Raw genomic sequence first — 17,817 nt, forward strand, 5'->3', positions numbered from 1 at the left:
CCAAGTGCTGACTGATTGCTCTCTTTCTCATTGTCTTGCAGGTAAGAACAAGGGCAAAGGAAAAGACAGGGAAAAAGCATGATATGGGATACTCTTGCTTTTGACCCCGATGATATGAGATACTCTTGCTCTGGTGTGGCTAGTTTGCATAGGTATTATTAGGGGGAAGAAAGCTGAGTATTTCAAGAGGCTTCGTTGGGAGTGCCCTCTCAGATATGAGGAAGGGTTGAGCATTTTTGCAGGTCTGCCTGTCCGTGAAGGATGGAGGTCGACATATATAGGAGTCTCCCTAACAACAAGTAGTAATGCTATTCCTTTACCCTTCTTGGCCATAGCAATATAGTGGGAGCTGCAAGCTTCACGTATTTTAACTTTGTCAGAGCACTTTGAAAAAGTGGTATGTGGTATCTGGAAAGTTGATGTTGCGTGTGAAGATTGCAAACAAGCTTTATCCACGGAAATCTGGCTTTCGAAGTTCGGAGAGCGATGCCTCTTCCGTTTTCGAACAAGCAATCCTGTCGGGGATCTGGCTCTCGAGATTCGGAGAGCTGTGCCTCTTCGAGTTTTGAGAAAGCAATCCTGTTAGAAGTCTGGCTCTTGAGATTTGGAGAGCGGTGCCTCTTCAATTTTTGAGAAAGTAATCCTGTTGGGAGTCTGGCTCTTGAGATTCGGAGGACGGTGCCTTTTCGATTTTTGAGCAAGTAATAATGCTATTCCTTTACCCTTTTTGGTCATAGCAATGTAGTGGGAGCTGTTAGCTTCACATGTTTTAACTTTGTCAGAGCACTTTGAAAAAGTGGTCTGTGGTATCTGGAAAGCTGATGTTGCGTGTGAAGATTGCAGACAAGCTTTATCCAAGGAAATCTGGCTCTCGAAGTTTGGAGAGCGGTGCCTCTTCGGTTTTCAAACAAGCAATCCTGTAGGGAATCTGGCTCTCGAGATTCAGAGAACGGTGCCTCTTTGATTTTTGAGAAAGCAATCATGTTAGGAGTCTTACTCTTAAGATTTGGAGAGCAGTGCCTCTTCGATTTTTGAGAAAGTAATGTTGTTGGGAGTCTGGCTTTTGAGATTCGGAGGGCGGTACCTCTTCGATTTTTAAGCAAGTAATAATGCTATTCTTTTACCCTTCTTGGTCATAGCAATGTAGTGGGAGCTGCAAGCTTCACATGTTTTAACTTTGTCAGAGTGCTTTGAAAAAGTGGTCTGTGGTATCTGGAAAGCTGATGTTGCGTGTGAAGATTGCAGACAAGCTTTATCCAAGGAAATCTGGCTCTTAAAGTTCGAAGAGCGGTGCCTCTTCGATTTTCAAACAAGCAATCTTGTCGGGGATTTGGCTCTCGAGATTCAGAGAACGGTGCCTCTTCGATTTTTGAGAAAGCAATCCGACTGGGAGTCTCACTCTTGAGATTCGGAGAGTAGTGTCTCTTCGATTTTTGAGAAAGTAATCCTGTTAGGAGTCTGGCTCTCGAGATTTGGAGAATGGTTCCTCTTCGATTTTTGAGCAAGCAATCTTGTTGGGAGTGTTTTCTCGAATGTGAGTAAAGGTTGGGCATTTTTGCCAGTCTGCCTTGCCACGGAGCACAAAGGTTGACACACATTGGGACTTTCTAGTTATCAAGCAGTGGTGTTGTTCCTTTACCCTTGTGGGTAATAGTAGGGTAGCTGGACCTTCAAAATTTATGTGTCTAAACTTTGTCAGAGATCTTTGGCAAAGTTATTTGTGGTACCCGAGGAGCTGATGTTGCGTGTGGAAAGTGGTGCCTCTTCGGAATCCGGAGAATGGTGCCTCTTTGATTTTTGAACCAACGGCCCTGTTGCCCTTTCTTTTATAAGGGTACCAATTGTGTGCAAGAAGTACATTAAGAGAGTTATTGCTTGTAGGAATTTTCCCCTTACTTCAGAGATTTATTGCACCTCATTTCTCTTTCATCATTTCTGAGAATGTCTGGCCCATCCGACCGTCGTTTTGACTTGAACTTTGGTGAAGAGGCAGCCATGCCTTCTCAAGACAACATATGGAGCCCATCCTTCTTATCCCATACTGGTCATCTTACCATTGGGGACTCTGTGATGAAGAATGATATGACCGCTGCGGTGGTGGCCAGGAACCTTCTCACTCCCAAAGATAACAGATTACTTTCCAAACGGTCTGATGAGTTGGCTGTTAAGGATTTTCTGGCTCTTAGTGTTCAATGTGCAGGTTATGTGTCTAATATGGCACAACGCCTATTTGCTCGAACCCACCAAGTTGAATCATTGGCGGCTGAAGTGATAAGTCTCAAACAGGGATCAGAGGGCTCAAGCATGAGAATAAATAGTTGCACAGGCTCGTACATGACTATGCTACAAACAGGAAGAAGAATCTCGACCAGCTATAGGAATTTGATGGTCAGATTTTACTTGATCGTCAGAGGTTTGTGGGTTTGTTCCAAAGGCATTTATTGCCTTCGTCTTCTAGGGCTGTACCGCGTAATGAAGCTAAAAATGATCAGCCTTCAGTGCCTCCTCCTTCTGGGGTTCTGCCTAGTACTGAGGCTTCGAATAATCAACCTCTAGTGCCTCCTCTTTCTAGGGCTCTGCCAACTGCTGAGACTTCTCCTGAGCAACCTTTGTGAAGGCTCCCTCTTGTTTGTTTATTTTGATTCATGTATATGTACATATTTGTAACTTATCGGAGATATGAATAAACAAGCTTTGCTTCATTTCAACGTATTGTGTTAAATACACCAAGGCCTTCTTCACTAAGTTCTTTGAATTTTTCCTTTTGTTGAAGCTTGTATGTTGAAGCTTTGTGAGTGAAACATGTAGGTTGAGGTAGTGCTCCCTTAATTTCCAGAGTGAGGAAAACTTCTCGTTTGGAGACTTGAAAAATCCAAGTCACTGAGTGGTCGTCAGACTTCCGAGTATCAAGGTGCAGTAGCATATGGTAGGAGTCCCCCAAGTTTCCGGTCGAGGGAGTTGACGAATGAGGCATTTCCTTTCTAAGTGGTAGCCCAAAACTCCTTCTTCATATATATTTGTTAAGAAAGTTGTTAGGCCCAAAGAAGAGGAGGCATTTCCCACAGACGGTGCCAAATGTTGATGCACAAAATCAGTGAGGACTTTGGTACAACAGAAAATGTTAAGTTTGTGACCTTCGCTAGATTGGTCCGGTCACTAGTGTGAATAAGTATGTAAATGGATAGGGATAGGGAAGCAAGCACAAGATGTACATGGTTCACCCAGATTGGCTACGTCCACGGAGTAGAGGAGTTCTTATTAATTGTGAAGGGTTTCACAAGTACATAGGTTCAAGCTCGCCTTTAGTAAGTACTAGCGAATGATTTAGTACAAATGACATTAGGAAATATTGTGAGAGAATGATCTCTATTTATAGAAGTGAGTTTCTATTTTCATTCTGACATTGACACGTGTCGTGTTGTGATTGGCTTCTGATGTTGACACGTGTCACGCTATGATTAGCTTCTGATGTCGACACGTGTCGCGCTGTGATTGACCTCCTGGTTGTTGGGAAACTCTTCTGGGTCCTTGAGGTATAACGTTGACCGATGCTTAGTAGTTTCGGGATTGGTCAAGTTTGGTACAAACAAACTCGACGTTCAAAACGCCTTTCTCCCTGGCGACTTGCACTTGGTGTGTCAGTTTAATAAGTCTTTGTATGGTCTCAAACAAGCCTTTCGTAATTGGTTCTCCAAGTGTTCTAGTGTTATTCAACAAACTGGATTTCAATAGTCCAAGGCAGATTATTCATTATTTACAAAAACCTCTAGTAGTTCCTTCACTGGAGTTCTCATATATGTTGACAATATCCTTCTCACAGGAAATAATCTTCAAGAGAAGGAACACTTGAAGTTCGTTCTCCTCAAAAAAATTCGCATCAAAGACCTTGGAAACTTGAAGTATTTTTTGGGATTGGAATTCTCATGTTCTAAGAAAGGTATATTTGTATCTCAACGCAAATATTCCTTGGATATCTTACAAGATGCAGGACTTTTAGATGCAAAGACGAAAACTTTTCCAATGGAGCTGTATTTAAAGTTTACTCCTGATGACGGTGAATTACTTCATGATCCAACCCACTACAGAAGAATGGCGGGTCGATTAATCTACTTGACAGTTACTAGACTGGACATAGTTTATTCGGTTCAAACCTTAAGTCAATATATGCATCAGCCTCGAAAGCCTATCCTACAAGTAGTTTTGCAGGTTTTGCGATACATTCACTACTAGAAATTTCAACTTTACCAATAAAATGAATTTGTCGGAAAAAGTCCAAATTTGTCGGTAAAGTCTCTTCACACTATGGAATTGCACTGATTCTTAATACCGAAATAATCAAATTGTAGCTATGAATCTTTCTATAAGTAATAACAGTATGGAACTGCACTGATTCACACTACATCATGAAAAAGATACATTCAATTGAAGATACTTTAACACAACAATCTGTTAAGTAGAAAATGGGGAAGGGCTACTATAACACCATAGTTACAATAAACAATGAAAACTTAACCAATTTGTCAACAAGAAAGCATGTAATCACGTAATCAAGCACATAGTCAAGACTTGAATTTCACTTGCATCTTGGATGATAAAGCATGTACTTATGTAATCAAGAATATAGTAAGTTTGATTAAGCAGAGGCATTTACCATATGTATTCTTAGAGGCCAAGACAACCGTTCTTCCAAACCTTGCAATCAACATCACAGACCACCCGCCATTTGAGAGGTACTCTTTAGTCCCTTAAAAGATGCAAATCAAAATGAATGAAAGAAGGTACAATAAGTTACACAATGTACTTAGAATAAACACAAGGCAGAGAAAGCAAAATATACAATATATTCCCAGCACAATCAAACTTACTTGTACGAAGCTCCTTGCTCAGTGTGTTCTGCACAATAGAGGGACAAAATGTACAATATATTCTCAACATCAGCTGAATGGGAGAGTAACACAAATTAGCAACCCACAAGAAAACATAACAGAGGGACAATTTATACAATATACTTGATATAAAATTCACCATCACTAGCCTCATAAGCAAGTGCAACTACATTAACTTCAAGCACACGCACCTGGAATAAAAATAACAAGACTAATTTAATAGTATTATTATTATAATTTTGATGAAGACAACACTAAGTTAATATGGACTTGCACTTGTCAAACCAAGCTATTATAAATCCTTCGAAAGAAGAACACTGGACTTGCACCAGTTTTAGTTTAATAATGTGACAACCCGTCCCTAATTTTACGTTTTTATTAATTTTAAAAGCGTGAATTTACGAAAATGCCCTAGAGGTAAAGACTTTGACTTTCGTTTACCATCGTCTAGAGGAGTGTATGACTTATTCTTTTAGTGTATCCTCATAGTACTCGTTGGTATGAACGCATAGGCGAAAGCCGTTTGCGAGTTCGGATTATAACGGTATAGTTACTGTTGAACAACAAAAATAAAAAATAGAGTCTATACAAATTGGGTCAGACTACAAGGCAAAATAAAGATGTAAACCAACCCAAAAAGTTAAGAATGGGCTTTACATACAAACTAAATATCCATAAACAAATAAAAAAAATATAAATAAGTAAAATAAGGAAAATTTCCTACAAAAGGGGGAAGTAATAAACAGGTTCCCCCCTTTCCTGCAACAAAAAAAAAACGTGGGGTCAATTAAGAGAGGTTAAGAGAGAGTGGCAGGAAGTCATGCCCTCCATCTTCCCCCCACGTAACAAGCTCTAGAACTCTCCTATGATGCCTATAAATAGGCATCAGCTGCAACAAAAAAGGGGGACAGAAAAAAGGAAGGGGAAACTCTGCAGAAAATAGAGAAACCTTGAGAGAATACCAAAGGCAACGAAGTGCTGCCAGAAAAGAGAAGGAATTCAATCTTTCGTGCTTTCGAAGTCAAGAACCAAAGAAGAATATTCATCACCAGGTATAAAAACAAAGCCCTGTTAAAATTATTTTTCTCTTGATTTTTGTTATGTTGTACATATATACAAGAAACAGAGAAGGACACGAAGGTTGAAGCAACACAAAAAAATGGTAGCCGAAGACCACCAGGCAATGGTCCATGACATTCCCCTTTGCTTGGCAATGGTCCACAACGCAAGAAAAAAAAAAAAAGAGAAGGACAAATCAAATTTTCTAATATTTCTTTTAGGTTTTTTTTTTTGCCTTTGTTTCTTTGTTTGGTATTTTTCCTGCTCCAAACAGATGGAGGTGGAGCAGCAGAAATGATCTCCAAGAATCCCATGAATTTATTCAGGGTGGCCTAGACCACCCCGTGAAGTTCCAATCAAAGTCTAATGAAAGTCATTCTTTGCGGTCCAATGAGAAAACAGATGCATTTGTGGACAAAATAAACAAGGGAAAAGAGGCAAAATGCAACTTTTGCTCCCCTTGACCGACTCATATTTGGTCTCTATGAAGAAAAGACAGCAAGGAAACAACATATACAAAGATGCAACACAAGAAAGAGAAAAGAAATTATTCTATTTGGTGTTTTTTGCTACCCACAGGTACAAAACATGGAGGATGGCTTTGGCTAAAAATTATATGAAAACTTATTGGGTATAGAGTCCAAGAAAAAGGAGAAAATGGAAAAGATGGTTTGCAAAGGAAAAAAAAAACTTCCCTTGACCGACACATGCTTGGAAATTCCCCAATTCAAGAAGAAAAGTAGGAAAATATGCTCTAAAGAGAGTGACTAAATGAAGAAAAGTTTTCTGTAAAAGCTAAAGAAGGTGGTTATCATGTTTGGAAAAGCTAAAGGGAGTAAGTGCATGTGTTGACAAATAAACAAATGAAAAGAAATCAGAAATTTTGATGATGACAAAAGAAAAGTCCCCAACACAACTTTGATAAAGACAAAGAAGGAAGGAGACGTGAAGAAGGTTCAAAGCCTTGAAATGCTACAATGGTGTCAAAGTTTTGGTTAAACATTGTGTCAAAGCTTTGACCAAAGAAAGACATTGAAAAGCTACAAGACAAGGAAAGAAAGGGAAAATTTCCCATTCTTTAAATGGACAAGCAACCTTCTTTGCCACGTGAAGATGGGATAAAAACTTTCATTGTGTCAAAAAGTTTCACTTGCTTCTCTGCCAGGTGAATGTGAAAAAAAGAGAGTTTAAAGCTTAATGTCAAAACTTCCCAAAATTAATTGGGAAACTCATTCACAAGGCAACCTATGTATTAACACCCAAAGACCTGATATGCAAATCAGTTTACACAAGTACAAACAAGCAGGACAAAATTATCATGAGCACGGTTGTTTGTAAAGCCACTCGCCAGATATACAAATGGAAAAGTATAATTCTATTACAATTAAACATAGAAGGCAACACACAAATACAACAAAGATTATGAGGGCGCCCTACAAATTTTAGAGTGCAATCCTCACCTTTGAAGCCATGAATCAACACTTGTTTTCAAAGTACTGCAAAATAGTATGTCCAACAACCAAATAGAAGAGTGGTCGTTGCCTGGGATGCCTGCATGAGATAATTGATAATTTCATCGCAATTAGAGTTTCATTCCACTCCAAATACATAAGCAAACCCAGAACATAGAAAACGAAAATGGGATGACTTACCTGATCTCCACCCCTCTTCGTTTTGAGCTTTCGATCCACAAAAAGAAACACAAGCAAAGGGGTAAGAGCAAGAATACAAGGCAGCAGAAAAAAAATGAAAGCTTTTTGTGACCTGCGAAAAAAACGGGTTTGCGATTTGAGGGGGAAATAATAGTAAATCGAAGTAATTTGAACAAAGAATCTAAACTACAACAAACCTTACCCATTCTCACTTTGAAATCCACGAATACCCAATCCAAATACAAGTTTGAAATGTAACGAAATCCATGGAACCCAAGTATATCGGGATTGCCTGCCGTTTCGGGACGGAGACCACCGAGTCTGGGAGCTAAGTAAAGGAGGGATCTCTAAGGCATTTCACGGGGTATGAATGAAGTCCACCTCACGTGAGGGTTTTCTCACATGGAGAAGAAGAGAGTTTGTTGAAACAGAGTCCTATTTGGACTTAGAAAGTCTTAAAGTTACATAAAGAAAATAATAATGCAACTTGCTGTCAGATTGGAAAGACACTTGGGTCAAATGGTTCAAAGCCCCATGATAAATAGAAGAATAGGAAATGCAACAAGACAGGACAAGGCACCATCAAGTTCCATATAAAAGAAAACAAAAGGGTGGATATGACGTGGTCTTAAAAATCCTCCCAGATTGTCATACTCAAATTAATGGGTCATTTACATTACCTATTAAATATTCAAATCCAATCCAAATAGCTTCTCATTTTCCCAAAAGTCTGAACACAAGTTCAAATCAAATAATAATGAACTACGCCGGTTTGATTCCGTTAAGGATACGTAGGCAGTCTGATATCAAAGTTTTAGACGCAACCGTGAAGCTGAAACGAATCCCTGGTTTATATAAACTAAATTCCTTCCTGCTATTTTGATCAAGTAATTCTACAAAGAGTAAGAGAGATCTTCAAACACAAATTATTAGACTTTCAGTTAATACATGCTGCTCATGCAATAAAGTTGAAGAAAAGTGACCAATGGCACGAAGCCGAAGAAAAGTCTCAAATGGCATGAAGCCGTATCAAGTATCAAATGACACAAAGCTGCAACAAGTCTAAAAAATCACGAAGTTACATATAGCTCCAATGGTTTAAAGTCCTCGCCCTCATGAGCTAAAACTGCACAAGGCATCAAAAGCTCCAATTGCTTAAAGTCCTCGCCTGCAAGAGCCTAAACTGCACAAGGCATTAAACTCCAACAAATACATCATGAACTACGAGTGACTTGATCACTCAAGAGGGTACGTAGGCAATCTAGGATTCGACCTAGATGCAGTCACAAAATCAAATAAAACACCAAAATCCTCAAGTTACATTTTATTCGAATTGGAATCAAAGGGTATTTCTTTCCCAAAAGAAAGGTTGTAATTAATAAACGCGTAGCCTAGAATGGGTCGAACTCGAATTCATAAAACCCTCTTCGGAAAAATGAACAAGGGTGAAATTATGTCGAGTGAATTATTTGTTTACATATTATGTACAATTTTTGCTCAACAGTTACAGACGTTCGAAATTGGTTATTCAAAGTTTAGTTTTAATTAAATTAAACTCCCACCTTGTGGGAAGACTGACCAATCAAGTTAAAAGGTTAAAGGACCAATCAAATTAAAGGACAAGCAACCAATCAAAATTGGAGAAAGAAGGCAGTAGCCAATCAGGAAAAAGAGGGATTTCTCCCCTCCATTTCTGTCAGCCTTTCAACCCAAAACAACCTGCGCGATCACCCATTTTCCAAGGCTGATTTCGACCAACTCCGGTGGAGTTTTTTTACACCACCACCACCATCTTGAAGATCTCATTCCATTCTACAAAACCCACCCAAGAACCACCTTGATTAACCACAGTATGTGGCGGTTTGAGGCCACGAAAGTCGATAGCTCTTGCGGTGCTCTGGCCACCCTTTTCAAATTTCCGAAGAATCAACAAAGCGATGGTCGATGCCACCACATGGGCTTTGTAGCCTATCATTCCAGGAGAAAATCTTGACCAACCTTGACCCCGTTGGATCACCGTAGACGATGAATCAACGCCGGGAAGCTTTAGGCATCCGCAGGCTTCGTGGGCAAAATTGACCATCTTCCGACCATTTTTGGACTTCGTGACAGGTATGATAGTTGTTCATCTTTTTGAGATCTTCATTCTTGTAAATTTTTGTAATTTTTAGAAATAGTTAAATTTTCCGGCAAGTCGGGGCAGCTGACCGCCGTGTGCGGTGGCGCGTGAGCCAGGTCACCCCCTAACCTTCCTAATCTAAGTTTGACACCCCAATTCCATATGTGTAGTTTGATTGTTGAAATCTCATCGTTTGAACATAGTTTGGTTAACGACCGCTACTTGAACATTATGTGAATTGACGACCCAACCGTTGAATCGTCACCAAACTTTAATACACTACAGTATGTAATATTTGAGGATATTAGAAACTTACGGATTGGGATTCTGACGTATGGATCTTCCCAAATTGGATTTGTAAGTTTGTAAAATAGAACGTTGACCTCCCTTTGAATTGGCAATTGGCGGAGATCCAACCGTTGAATCGTAATGAAACTTTAGTATGATGTCCTAGAAGTATAATGTGTATCTTTAGAAGTCATGAATCGGAAATTTGAGATGCAAATCTTTCAGATTTAGTTATGTAGGTTTGTGGACCTTATCGTTGATCTTTGACTGACGGTTGACTTTTTGTCAAAGGGGTCTCAAATCATTCTAGAACGTTCTTGGGATGTGTTTTATGTAAGTTACGTGTTTTATTGATAGGCGTTCTGAGACATGATTGAATATTTGTTCTAGGTAATGATCGTTCGTGACATCTCGATATTCATGCTAGGGAGTTGTAGGGCAAACCTCAGGTGAGTGGGTCTTCTCCTTTTTATCGTATATATATATATATATATATATATATTTGATAGTTTCACAAACGCTTTTAAATTGATTTATGCATTTTATGCCATGTCTTATATATATATATATATATATATATATATATATATTCTAAAATACTATGATATGGTTGGATTTTAGATTGCATCATGGCATATCCATATGCATATTACCCACATATAATTGTTGTGAATGCTTTGAAGTGCTAAGGTGAACTCAGGTCGTGCAACTAAGTTCAGGTGAGTTTATGGTGTTATCTGGAATGAATGAGTTATGATATGACTATATTTGTGTTTTATGCAACTCCGACACTGTCGTACAGGTTGCAAAACTAGGCAACTTCGACACTATCGTACAGGTTGCAATAATAGGCAACTCATGTCGTACAGGTTGCAATACTAGGCAACTCCGACACTGTCGTACATGTTGCAATAATAGGCAACTCCGACATTGTCGTACAGGTTGCAATAGACAACTCCGACACTGTCGTACAGGTTGCCTATCACTACAAGAAAATAGGGTTTTTGTGGCGACAGACATTCGTCACATAAATATGAAAATTTGTCACATTTGACTATATGTGACGAAATTCCAACGTACCAATTATTGTCACCTATACAGCATCACCGATAGTTTACGTAACGAATGTTAGAGTCGCCACATATTTTTCTTTTATGTGGCGCTAATTTCGTCACATATTATGTTTGTGAGTGACGGAATAAGCATCACAAAATAAAAAAGTCAGTGACCAATGTTTTTCATCTCATATCAAACTTATAAGTGATGATTTTATCGTCACCCAATATAATCTCATAATGATATGATTAACACTAAATGACATTGAAATCGTCACATATTCTTTTGACATGTGACACAACTTATGTCACATATGTTAAATCAAATACCTATTTAGGAATAATATATGATGAATTAATTACTTGTTCCTGCTTCGTAATCTAGAATTGCAATTCATAACTATAAGGTAATATACTTAATTCACATTTTTCATTAATCAACAATTAAAGCACATAAGTCGAATACATTCATCAAGTGTACATCCCACAAAATAACATAAACATCCCAATATCAATCTAAGTCAGGGTGACCTATCTCAGTGGTAGTAATTCGTCATGAAGGGCACCAACACTTATACATAGACAACTTGAGGTCCTAACAAAAGGAAAGTCTAATCAACATTGAGGTGCTAACAAAAGAGAAGTCTAAGACACTTGCAGCCAAAAAAGCCTTTAACTTTTGATGCCAGACTTTCATCAACATTGAGGTGCTAACAGTAGAGAAGTCTACGACACTTGCAGCCAAAAAAGCGTTTAACTTTTAATACTAGACCTTCACCTCATTTTGGAAATCCAATTGAGCTCTCAATTGTTCATCTGAGGAAACCATATGATAAAAACTTGATTTAAAGGAGTACCCTTGGGTGCATCTTGAATCTGCTTCATCATTCTTTTTCTTCATGTTATCCTTTCATAATAAAATAGAAACATATTAGTTTCTTTTTGAAAGATCAGCTACAATATCCTTAATTAAGAAAATACAACTTGACTACTGTATGTGACCACCAAGTATAACCTATCTTTACATATGAACTAGGCACATACAAGGTTTTGCTCAAAAAGTAATAAGCATCAATAGCATAAGAATATATTGTAATAAGCATCAATCAATATCATAAGGATATATTGGTGGGGCAAACAAAACGAAGTGAAACATAAACTTATTAGGAACACAAATGTAATTTAATTCATAAGGGGCCCTTTCAGCTTCTAGCTAGTTATATCAAGTTTTTTTCTTAAAGTCAATCTTGCATGTTCACTTTATTTGTGCTTTCTAAGTTGTATCTTGTCAAATGTGAATTTTGACTCTCCAACTCTCTTGAAATGAAAAAAAATGATAAGCCTATGAATGACTGAATGACTTATCTATTTGTCTAGAGCAACATCATTGATCCACTGGCCGTTCTTGTCTTTGTGGAGGAGGTGGTGGTGGAGGAGGTGCAAGTGCATCAATTGGAGGAGGAGGTAAGGGATCCCTCACCTATTTCACCCTCTTTCCTCACTACATAGAAGCTGCCATCTAAAATATGAAAAGGAAAAGTAACTAACACATACTAAAATGTTAATATATACAAACCATTATACACATAATGACTATTTGTAAAATTATAGGCCAATAGATTACTATTGTAGGATATGAATTAATTTATAATGCACATATCTAAATCTCTTAGCATGCCAATGTCAAACTACATTTTGCTCCAACAAGCGACTAGGATGTAAAATCCAATCTGATCCCAAACTTGGCAGGTTAAAAAGATGGGGAACATGAAATCCAAATTTAAGCTTGCATAATGCATGTCCAACGCCCTAAAAATGAAATGCGTTCAAGAAAGTGGCAAAGCCAAATTCAGCCCTCATTGTTCTAGTTTCTTGAGATTCTCAAAAACACCCCATGTAGCCTGCAATACAAAGCACCAAATCACATAATAAACCAATTACAGAAGGGCAACGGCACAACGCCGTTGTCACTCTCATGTTTAACTTTTGGTGCTACGTATATTGCGTGTATAAAAACTATAAAATACTTAGTTTGAAGTGCTAAGAGCATTGCACTTAATAGATAGGTAAATAAATGTGCGGGAAAGAGGAAGAGTACCATGACAAAAGGTGCTTCAGTGAGAAATAGAATAGGAAACCCTCTAAAGAACACGAAGGGTTCTCTGGATTTGAGAATCGTACACAATACTAAAATTTTACTTGCACCTAAACTAACAAACACCAACATTTAATCAATTCAATCAAACTCAAATTAATTAACAAAATATTATTTTGTTTGAGAATTTTATTAGACGATATGGGGTGACTGATGCTGTATACTAGGTGACTGATGTTGCATACTGGGTGACTGATGTTGCATATTGGGTGATTGATGTTGGGTGACTGATGCTGCATACTAGGTGACTGATGTTGCATAACTGATGCTGCATATTGGTGACTGATGCTGCATATGACTGATGCTGCATACTGGGTGACTGATGTTGCATAACTGATGCTGCATACTTGGTGACTGATGCTGCATATGACTGATGCTGCATACTGGGTGACTGATGTTGCATTACTGATGTTGCATACTTGGTGACTGATGCTGCATACTATGTGACTGATGTTGCATACTAGGTGACTGATGTTGGGTGATTGATGCTGCTTATGACTGATGTTGCATATGAATATTAGACGATATGGGGTGACTGATGTTGCCAGATTTTATGTTTCCTCTTTCCATGGGATTCTCTATTAAGTCTAATCCCTTAATTTGAGAAAGATTGACATCTAGATGACGTGTTGATAGTTGTGTTCGTACTTGTTGCACTCCGTTAATCTAAGGAGTGACAACTTTAGCGTTTACCAGGATAGTAGGATTTGCCAAGGTAGGGTTGCCTGTAACCTTCTACCTCATTATATATCCCCCCTTGTACATTCAATCAATCTATGAAAAATACATTCAAACAAACTTAAAATTTCCACAAATTTACTCTAGTAGTCTATGTCTTGGAAAAATAGTTACACGAAAAAAGGGGTAGTTCCAGTTTTTTTTTTCTTCGAATATTGCGACTAGTATAATCTTCTTCATCTACCAAAAACTATTCTTCCTCTTTTTTTCCTTTTGTTCAGTTCTTATGTTTTCCCCCTTTTGTTCTTATTTGTTATGGTGTAGCAGGACATGATAGTTTTTTTTTTTTAGAAGTGGATTTGTGTTATAGCCGAGATGCTGTAGTTTTTATCCTACCTCAAAGAATTAACTATGCAACTAATCAAGAGCTTAAATAGTTGCAATAATTGGGTTCTAACTAAATTAGAAATAAGAAAATTACAATTTAACAAATGATAATGTTCATAGATGGCCATCAACGACATTCCAAAGAAAAAATAAAAAAATAACAACCATTATTCATTGATTTTCAAAAGAGAAAGGAAATTGATAACTGGGTGTCTAAGCTTGGCAAACAAAGACTGATTGAAGAAGAAAATCTAAAAACAATTAAAGAAATAAGTACCTTGTTGTCAATTGAGAGGCCGAGGGAGGGAGACGAAGGAGAGGTGGTACGTGGTCGTCGTCGATGGCAACCACAAGGTGGCTGGTCAGCGAGGTGGGGTGAGAGAGTAGAACCAAGGGGAGCTGAAAGAGATGAGGTGAGAGAACATAATGAAATAGGTTAGTTTTTTTTTTTAGGGAAAACAAAATAGGTTATTAGGTTTTACAATTTAGGAGTTTTGACATTATTATTTCAATATTTTTAAATTTTACTTTTAATATTATAAGTGATGAATTGACTATTACGTGGCCTACTTTTTATATAAGTGATGAATGTAAAAATTTCGTCACATATTAACATTTTGTTTGGCGGTAAAATTTCCCGCCTAATAGTTTGTGACGAATTCAAAATGTTTATAAGACGCAAAATATTTTGGTGTTTGTGAAAATCTTTTTGTGACAATTTCTAAAAAAGCCTCACTCATTTTAGCCAAATGTGATGAATTTTTAGGCGCCACAAAAAATACCATCACCTAATCCATGTTTTCTTGTCGTGTATGAGTCGTACAGGTTGCATTAGACAACTCCTACTCATGGGTTATCATAGATTGATTTATGAGTTGTACAAGTTGCATTAGGCAACTCCGACTAATGTGTTATCATAGGTTGATGAGCACCTGATTTTTATGCTGCTGCCGATATGTAGTGATTTGGAATATTCCTGGATTTACTATTGATTTACATTCGATTTCATACTTATACGTAGTATGATTTCTTGGAAACTATACATGTATTATAGCAAGGGATTATAACGTTTAGAAGGCCTTTATTAAAGCGTTATTTTTAAGCCCACTCACTCTTGTTTCTTTTTTCCCTCCAAGTTCTAGTAGCAAAGTTTTCGTATCGACGAGGATTCGTGGCAAATCTTGGTATTGGAGATTACCTTCAATGGTATGATTTTCAATCCACTCTACTGTACTTTACTTATGCTCTGACGTCACGTGTGAAATGGGTTCATTCCCGCTCACAACGCACTCTCGTTTTTAGGCACTTCTAGGTTAAATTTATTCACATATTCCACATCATTACACCTTATGGCTTCGTCAGCACAACTTGATTCGGAGTCCTAGTGGACAATCCAGGTTGGGATGTGTCAAATAAACCACACATAAGCCAAACACTAGACTTGCAACACTAAAACCCCAAAAATAATACCAAAATTTTGCAATGTGCAGGAAGTATATCAAGCAAAACTTAAATCACAGTCAAGCCCCATCTATGTTAAACAAAATAAGAACCCAAACCACAACCAAAATCTCTAAAATCGATGTACCCAACCCCAAAATCTAACAATTTCAATTTCAAATACTATAGCATCAATTGAGAGAGGAATTGAGATAATACCTAGAGATTGCAAAGAGAGATAAAACCTAGAGATTGCAAAGAGAGATAAAAGGAAGAGCATTTCCTCTGCTAGGGTTCCCCTAAAAGCATCTATTGACCAAAAAAAAAAACTCCAAATTACTGATTAAGCGAATATAGATGGATCGAACCTTGAAAATTGAAATTTCAAACAAGTGAAAGGTTATAGACTTACAACGATTTGGGTGTCAGCAACTAGGTTCGGATTTGGGTTTTTGATAGGAAAGAGACTCGTATAAAGAATCGATATGCACAACAACGGAGAACAGTTGATATGGTGGTAGACAAGAATTGCTGCTAGGATGGTCAATCCAAGAAGAGCAACTAAGGTTGGAGATAGCAACGGGATCCAAATCTAGGGTGCAGAAATTTTTTTATTTTTCCTTGTTTAGCTGATAAGCTCTTAAAATGAACAATTTTATTTTTTTTCATTTTCCCGGTACTTGAAAAAAATAACTTTTAAGGGAGGGAAACATCCCGCATTTTTTTAATAAATTTACCGACGATATTCTCGACTAATAGTTGTTTCTTCGAGTAAACCTCCTTTTTATGACAAATTATTTGTCAGCTTAAATCTATTAGTTTCTAACCGACAATTCGAACATTTCGTCGGGATAGGACTCTTGTGCTGGCAAATTTTTGCTTTGTCGGCTTAAAATTTGTCGGCAAAATGATATTTTCTAGTAGTGATTAAAGGAAGTGCAGGTCAAGGATTGTTATTTTTGGCTACTAATGACCTTTCTTTAAAAGCCTACTGTGACTTGGATTGGGCAAGGTCTAAGGCAACAAGGAAATCAGTCACAGGATTCTACGTGTTTATGGGTGATGCCCTCATTTCCAGGAAGTTGAAGAAATAATCAAATGTTTCTTGTTCCTTTGCCGAAGCAGAATACCGGGCAATGGCAACCACATGTTTAGAGCTAACTTGGTTGCAATATATACTTCGTGATTTGAAAGTTTTACAAGATAGACCAATTGCCTTTTATTGTGACAACAAAGGTGCTATCCACATTGTAGTGAACCCAGTTTTCCATCAGCGCACAAAGCATATCAAAATTGATTGCCATATTGTTCGAGAGAAGCTACAAGCTGGATTAATTTCCCCCTCATATGTTCCTTCATGAATTCAATTGGCTGACATATTCACGAAGGCACTAGGAAGAGATAACTTTAATTCTCTCAAAAATAAGTTAGGACTTCATAACATTCACTCTCCAACTTGAGGGGGAGTATTGAGAAATCTACAAATCAAAGCCCTGATTGTTGTAAATTTACCTTATGTATATTTACTTAGTTAGTAAGTCAACTCCTTCTTTCATGGAGTTGATCATGTATAATATATGTATATATTTTACTTCCCCATTCATATCAATAATATACAAAAAATTGTAAACCTTTGGTTCTTATGATCTTTTCCTTAATATCGCATAATTATTAAGAAACAAAGACCGATTTCAAGTTTCTCTAGCACTATGGCTTTGAAGCCTTCATGTATCAGCCAGTTTCATTTCAGTGACAATGAAATCAATGGTTCTCTTTGTCACAACCAAAGTTCTTAGTCACATACGGACATAAGGGGGTTATCTTCTCTTTCATGAAGAAAGAACTTATCTCATTGTGGATTAAATGCATCAATTCAAACTCATTCCTTTCTAAAAAAGGATATGAGATCACGAACTAGTATCATTGTAACCGTTCTAAATTTGTACATACATGCATGCTTCTTCTCGTACCTTCTTTCTTAGATGCTTTGCTGCATACTCCATGGTAGCTTGGCTGGTGGTTAGCTGAGAATCGAAATGGATTGCGAGTTTCTTCATTGCTAAGTCTTTTGCCATTCAATGCCCTGCTAATAAGGCTT

At 37.7% G+C, this 17,817-nt stretch overlaps 2 long non-coding RNA genes across 2 annotated transcripts; one reads left to right on the forward strand and one right to left on the reverse strand.

The window, feature by feature from the left end:
- The first annotated feature begins 5,706 nt into the window (after positions 1 to 5,706).
- On the forward strand, positions 5,707 to 13,500 carry LOC126597088 (uncharacterized). Its single transcript, XR_007614134.1, has 4 exons — positions 5,707 to 5,938; positions 10,395 to 10,453; positions 12,437 to 12,523; positions 13,382 to 13,500. It is a non-coding gene; the product is annotated as an uncharacterized LOC126597088 (long non-coding RNA).
- LOC126597089 (uncharacterized) lies at positions 5,938 to 8,013 on the reverse strand. Its single transcript, XR_007614135.1, has 3 exons — positions 7,800 to 8,013; positions 7,598 to 7,709; positions 5,938 to 7,496 (listed from the first exon to the last, which is right to left on the reverse strand). It is a non-coding gene; the product is annotated as an uncharacterized LOC126597089 (long non-coding RNA).
- Positions 13,501 to 17,817: the final 4,317 nt, after the last annotated feature.

This window comes from Malus sylvestris, chromosome 13, assembly GCF_916048215.2.
Source record: "Malus sylvestris chromosome 13, drMalSylv7.2, whole genome shotgun sequence".
Lineage (NCBI taxonomy): Eukaryota > Viridiplantae > Streptophyta > Magnoliopsida > Rosales > Rosaceae > Malus > Malus sylvestris.